Source organism: Canis lupus, chromosome 17 (genome assembly GCF_011100685.1).
Source record: "Canis lupus familiaris isolate Mischka breed German Shepherd chromosome 17, alternate assembly UU_Cfam_GSD_1.0, whole genome shotgun sequence".
Lineage (NCBI taxonomy): Eukaryota > Metazoa > Chordata > Mammalia > Carnivora > Canidae > Canis > Canis lupus.
The window spans coordinates 37,255,606-37,262,887 of NC_049238.1; the positions used below are offsets into that span (position 1 = coordinate 37,255,606).

Genomic DNA, 7,282 nt, shown 5'->3' on the forward strand with positions numbered 1-7,282 from the left:
TAGTCCTTGGAAATAGTTACTCTCGGTTGTACAAAGGTTTTATGTATACAGTTTGTCGCAAGTAACAAAGCTATTTTGCAAGACCTGCTTCTTTCCAAAATTAAAGAAAAAAAATTCTAGTTTGTATATGTTTTAGTATTTTTTTCTGTTTCAATTTTTTTTTATTTTTCAATTGTTTTTCTTTGCAAAGCAGCATAACAACATCTGATTGTAGAACTTGCCTGAGGTTGTGATCACACTGTAAACGTCATTTGCACATCAATAAGAAAAACAGGAGGAGATGGGTTCTTTTAACAAGGAAAAGAAAAGAAAAGTAGTAGAGTTCTAGAGGTCATTCTGCCTGCATTTCTCCCTCAACAAAGAGCTTAGCTGACTGCAATCTTATTTTCTTCGAGGAAGTGAGAGAATTGGTGTTTGGGGACACTGTCGGCAGCACTTAGTTTTTCCACTGCAGCACAGGTGGCAGACTGGGAGCCATCCATCTTGAAGATGGTGGTGTTGTTCACAATGGAGGTGGCTCCCAGGAAGACTGGGAGGGTAGGAATACCCCCACTCTGGATCACAGAGATCTCATTGGTCTTCATGGCCAGACCTCCATTGAGCATGGTGGTGTACTGGTTCCACACGACAGGGTCCATGTTCACCGAAGGGGCCAGGATTTCCTTTGGAAACATCTCAGGGACTCTGTTTCCATCAGTTCCTAACAAAGTCATGGTGTTCTTGATGGCCAGCTTCCTCCTATGGTGTGCCAAGCTATCGTTCACCCCATGTGTGGGGGTGGTAATGCATCTTGAGGGAGCTCTGGCAGCTCAAGACCCGGTGGCAAATGAGACATTCGTTGGGGTTGGTGGTGGCCTTCTCGATGTTCTCCACCAGCTGCTGTAATTTCAGGGTCTCCGACCCTGGCTCAGGGGTCCCACTCTCTTGGAAGCCATCAACCCTTGGGGAAGTGTGGTTTGCCCACCCCTCCCACTAGGGATCCATCCTCACTTTCCAGGGAAGGCCCGGGCTGCAGGTCGTTGGGCAGTGGGCCGCCCATGAGGTCCTTGGGGTTAGTCCCTGAAGAGAGATTCTGAGGTAGCCCTAGACAGGGGGGCCCTATTACAAGGACAGGTTTGCTATCTAAAGAGAGACTTGATTCATCTATGGGGACAGATACAGAGAGTGTATAGGGAATGCCATTGCCTGCCATCATTTTATTGTGGAACTTGGCAAAGAGCTGGAGGTTGGCCTTCACCTGGGGAGGTTGATGAAAGTGCACCTTGAAGTTGCCCTTGGTGGTGAACTGGTGGCCACAGAGCACATGAAGGGTCTCTCTCCAGTATCGGAGCGAAGGTGGATCTGCAGGGAGCTATCGGTCCCCAAAACCTTGCTACAGTACTTATACTTGTGTTTGCAGAGGATGGCCTTGTCTTTCGGTTTGGCCTCCATTGGGGATACATTCGGTGGCTTCCCCTTCCCTTTCTTGGACAGGTCTAATGCCACGGTGGAGAAAGAGCTCTGGAAGAGCACAGAGCCTGGGGCCTGAGGTAGCAAAGCACCAGGAAGGCGCGACATGCTGTTCGGCAGAACCCTCGACCTGTCAGGCTTCAGGGCGAAGGGCGCCAGCCCCTGGGAGCTGGCAGTGGAAGGGATGTTTGTGTGAGGTAGCTTGGCTGGTTTCAAGGTGTCCAGAGACAGGCCCTGGCTGCCGGCTTTCTCACTGAGCAAGGCCATGGCCGTGGAAACCTGCTGGGACATGTGGCTGCCCAGGGTCTTAAGGGTGTCTGCTCCCGCCATGCCCAAGTGGAGGGCATGCGAGGCCCACATGTTCACCTGCACACGGATCTGCTCAGTGAGCTGGATCTGCTGCAGCAGCTGCTGCTGCAGGCACAGGATCTGCTCTGGGACCCATGGGATGCTGAGCCCTGCGCCGGGTACAGGGGCTGGTGGTGCCTCAGTGCTGCACTGATTCATTGCCACCTTGGTGCCCTGCAGTGCTTGCAGAGTGACGTTAGTGTCACTTTGCCTTTGGTAAATAGCTTATGTCCTGGGACGTGGTCAGCTGGGCGGTCTCAGTCTTCAGGTACATGACAGATTCAGCACCCAGCTTCTCCTTCAGCTCCCTCAAGCTGCTGCCATCCTCCCTGTGACCATCCTTACTGCCTGGACTGTGTGGAGGATGGCTGAGCGCGGCCCCAAGAAGTCTTCCGGAGGCACTAGCCCCTCGCTGTTGTTCATGATGAGCACAGGTGGATTTTTTGTGCAATTTTTCTTATGTTCTAAGAACTCCGAGAAGCTGAAGAACTTTGCAAGCATTTCTCACAGATGTGAGTCTCCTCCCACCGAGTCCTCTTTGCAGTCATTCCATCCTTGTTGGCTTCACTGCTGTTCCCTATGGTGGTTCATTGGAGCACCCAGCTCCCCCGCCGCTGGCACTGCTGTGGCCGCATTTGCAAACTCCAGGGCCGGCTGCTGCGGTGGCTGCTCACCCTGGTCCTCCTCCAAGTTGATGTGCTGGGGTTTCGCCTGCTTGCGCCTTGATGTGGTGCGAGCATCTGGCTACCTGGAGAGCCTCGGTTATTTGCCCACTCCCCTCTTTTGTTTTTAATAAGGCTGGCTAATGGTTTATCTATCTTATTAATTCTTTCAAAGAACCAACTCCTGGTTTTGTTGATCTGTTCTACAGTTCTTCTGATCTCTATTTCACTGAGTTCTGCTCAAATCTTTATTAACTCTCTTCTGCTTGGTGTAGGTTTTATTTGCTATTCTTTCTCCAGTTCCTTTAAGTGTGGGGTTAGCTTGTGTATTTGAGTTTTTTTCCATTTTTTTGAGGGATGCTTGTATTGCGTATTTCCCTCTCAGGACTGATTTTGCTGTATCCCAAAGATTTTGAATGGTTGTATCTTCATTCTCATCAGTTTCCATGAATCTTTGTAATTCTTCTCTAACTTCCTGGTTGACCCTTTCATCATTTAGCAGGATGGTCTTTAACTTCCACGTGTTTGAATTTCTTCCAAATTTCCTCTTGTGATTGAGTTCAAGTTTCAAAGCATTGTGGTCTGAAAATATGCAGGGGACAATCCCAGTCTTTTGGTACAGGTGGAGACCTGATTTGTGACCCACCCAGTATGTGGTCTATTCTGAAGAAAGTTCCATGTGTACTTGAGAAGAATGTGTATTCAGCTGCGTTTGGATGTAAAGTTCTGTAAATATCTGTGAAATCCATCTGGTCCAGTGTATCATTTAAAGCTCTTATCTCTTTGGAGATGTTGTGCTTAGAAGATCTGTCATTTGCAGAAAGTGCCGTATAGAAGTCACCCAGTATTAGTGAATTATTATCTAAGTATGTCTTTACTTTGGTCATTAATTGATTGATATACTTGGCAGCTCCCACATTAGGGGTATAAATATTTATGATTGTTAGGTCCCCTTGTTGGATAGATATAGTATGTGATATGATATGATATAGTGTCCTTCTTCATCTCTTACTAGAGTCTTTGGGATAAACTTTAATTTTTCTGATATGAAGATTGCTACCCCTGCTTTCTTTTGAGGACCAGTTGAATGGTAAATGGTTCTCCAACCTTTCATTTTCAGGCTGTAGGTGTCCTTACGTCTAAAATGAGTCTCTTGTAGACAACAAATAGATGGGTCTTGCTTTTTTATCCAATCTGAAACCCTGCATCTTTTGATGGGATCATTAAGCCCATTCATGTTCAGAGTTACTATAGAAAGATATGAATTTAGTGTCATCATAATACCTATTCAGTCCCTGTTTTTGTGGATTATTTTTGGGCATCCTCTTTCTTTCACAGAGTCCCCCTTAATATTTCTTGCAGAGCTGGTTTGGTGGTCACATATTCTTTCAGTTTCTGCCTATCTTGGAAGCTCTTTATCTCTCCTTCTATTCTGAATGAGAGCCTTGCTGGATAAAGTATTCTTGGCTGCATGTTCTTCTCATTTAGGACCCTGAATATATCCTGCCATCCCTTTGTGGCCTGCCAGGTCTCTGTGGAGAGGTCTGCTGTTAATCTAATATTTCTCCCCATATAAGTTAGGGATCTCCTGTCTCTCACTGCTTTAAGGATTTTCTCTTTATCTTTGGAATTTGCAAGTGTCACTATTTTTTTTTAAGTGTCACTATTAAATGTTGAGGTGTTTAACAGTTTTTATTGATTTGGAGGGGACCTCTCTATCTCCTGGATCTGAATGCCTGTTTCCCTCCCCAAATTAGGGAAGTTCTCAGCTACGATTTGTTGAAATATGCTTTCTGGCCCTCTGTCCCTCTTGGCGCCCTCTGGAACCCCAATTAAATGTAGATTTTTCCTTCTGAGGCTGTCATTTATTTCCCTTAACCTATCCTCATGGTCTTTTAATTGTCCTTCTCTTTTTTTCCTCAGCTTCCTTCCTTGCCATCCACTTGTCTTCTATGTCACTTGTTCTTCTACCTCGTGAACCCTCGTTGTTAGGACCTCCAGTTTGGATTGCATCTCATTTAATTGATTTTTAATTTTAGCCAGATTAGATCTAAATTCTGCAGTGATGAAGTCTCTTGAATCCTTTATGCTTTTTTGCAGAGCCACCGGTAGCTCTATAACTGTGCGTCTGAATTGGCTTTCTGACATTAAGTTGTAATCCAAATTCTGTAACTCTGGCAGAGAGTACTTTCTGATTGTTTCTTTTTTGGTGAGTTCTTCTTATCATTTTGCTTAGTGCAGAGTGGCTAAAAATGAGTTGTACTGGAAAAAGGAAGGAAAAAAAAGAAAAAAAAAAAGGAGGGGTACCCTCTGGTTCTATATACTGTAAATACCTCGACTTCCCATGGAGCTTTCCAGCGCTGCTTGGTCAAGACTTGCTCTTCCCCTGTCCTTCCAGCTGGTGTTCTGGGAGAGGGGCCTGCTGTGCTGAGTCTCAGGTGTGTGCACCTACGGGAGCTGTCCCACCCTCCTGGCCAGGTGCTGGATTCAGTGGGAGCTGTTTACCCCATGAGGCCCCTGTTCCCTGGTGGCCCCACTCCGTCCCAGGCACAGGTTGACCCCAGGAGGAACAAGCACACTGGCGGCGGCCAGCTCTCCAGCCCTGGCGTCAGCTCCCGCAGTAACTACCGCAGTCTCCCAGTCCACACCGGCCTGGATCCTCCGGGGCGGGAGCGCTGATCTGCACAGCTTGGGGGCGCCTAGTGGCAGGTGTGTCCTCAGTGTCCTGTGCCCTCCCCGCCTCCGCCTGTTCCAGGGAGGGGGAGCGTCGGATCCTGGGCTCTGTCCCCGGTGCCCTGGGATCTGGGGCCTGCGCTGCTGGAATCGCGCTCCCGGGGCCCCGGCTCCCGAGGGCAGCAGGGCGCAGCCTCCTCCGCTGGGGCCCCACCCCCACCCCCAGCTGCTCCCGAGGCCCCGCCGGGCGCTCCAGCCCTTCACCGAGCTCGGCCCACAGGGTGCGGCGCGCTCTCCCCGGGGTGCACCTCCTCCTGTTAGTGACCCTGGGAGACTGGGCGCTCCACTGCCCCTACAGCGGTGCTGCCCGGGTTCCCCGCTGAGCGCCTCTCCCTCCGGGAAGAATCCGGGGGTATTTTTAAAGTTCCTGCTTCTCCGGGGCTGGGCTTTCCTGTCCTGGAGGCTCTCGCTGGGGGCCTTAGCCCAGATCCTCGCGGGGCCCCTCCCCCACTTGATTCCTTTTTATTTTCTTATTTTTTTCCACCTTCCTACCTTTAGAAGCACAAACTCTTCTCTCTGTAGTGTTCCAGCTGTTCTCTCTTTAAATCTCAGGTCGAATTTGTAGGTTTTCAGGATGATTTGAAAGTTATCTAGGTAATTTTTTTTTGAGGGGGGGGGGGAGTTAGGAACCCTACTCCTCTGCTATCCTGCCCTGCCTCCCTCTTATCTGTTCTTTCTTTCCTCCATACCTATTGCAGAGCCCCAATGTGGGGCTTGAACTTATGACCCTGAGATCAAGACCTGAGTTGAGATCAAGAATCAAACTGTTAACTGATCCACCCAGGCATTCCCTTCTGCCCTTTCCTAATTGCATTGTTTTGTTTTTTGAATGTTGAGTTTTGAGAGTTCTTTGTATTTTCTAGATATATGTTCTATCTATGTAAGTTCTATGTCAGATTTGTGACTTGCAAATATTTTCTCTTAGTCTGTAATTTGTTTTTCATCCTTTTAACAGGATCATTTGCAGGGTAAATATTTTAATTTTGATGAGGTCTAAATTATCATTTTTTCCTCTTATGGGTCATGTTTTTAGTGTCAAGTCTAAAAATTCTTTGTGTGGTCCTAGGTATCAAAGATTGTCTCCATTTTTATCTAGAAGTTTTATAGTTTTATATTTTGTTTAAGTCCATGATCTATTTTGAGTTAATTTTTATATAGGGTTAAGGTTTAGGTTGAGGTTAATTTTTTTGCCTGTAGATGTCTAATTGTCCAGCGCCATTTATTGAAAAGGATGTTTTTCCTCCATTGAATTACTTTTGCTCTCTCAAAAATTAATTAGACATATTTGTGTGGGTCTATTTCTGAGTTCTCTGTTATGTTCCATTTATCTTTGTGTCTATTCCTCTACAAATACCATATTATCTAATCATTGTGGCTTTATAGCTGGGAAGACTGTTTCCTCCTATATCCATCATTAATCTTGATGAAAAAAATTCCTTGAACTGTTTTTTTGGGAAGGGTAGGTTTGAGGGAAGAGATTTCTTCTTATGTTCACAAACTGAAATTTTTTTCTCCTAATTATTTTCATCTTTGAACTAGAAAACCTGATGGGAAAACAGTTTATAGAATTGTGTGTGAGAGAAGTAAATTGGTCAGGTGTGACGCCTTTACCTGGAAAAAGTTGCAGTGGACTTTATGCCCACTCTCTTGGCTTCTTGGAGGCTTTCTTAATACCCATCATATCTCAGAAGAGCTTCTAGATAGTAGAGAGTATAGTAATCCTGATTCATGTGTAAATGGAGTGAGTTTAACCTTACTAAAATAGCTTAAACAAAAGGAGAGGACTTCAGGATCTGTGAATTTTCTAAACAAAGGCTGTCATATTAGTTCCAAGAATATATAATACTAAATACAGTAGCTAATGGGCATGGCAAGTGATATAATTGAAAGAAGTGAGTTGAGGTAAGAAATAAATCGAACTACCACCTGAAGGGGCATTACCACTCCATTCCAGCCCTCTGTGGAAACAAAACCTTAGTATTGTCAGGGTAAAAACAAAAAAAGGCAAAAATCCAGATTTTTAAAAATGTGAACTCTCTTGTCTTTTAATGTTAGGAATCAATCCATATTTTGAAATAACACTTATGGGC

General features: G+C 45.9%; 1 pseudogene; it reads right to left on the reverse strand.

Moving 5' to 3' along the window:
• Nucleotides 1-365: 365 nt before the first annotated feature.
• LOC611861 lies at nucleotides 366-4,969 on the reverse strand (annotated as a pseudogene).
• Nucleotides 4,970-7,282: the final 2,313 nt, after the last annotated feature.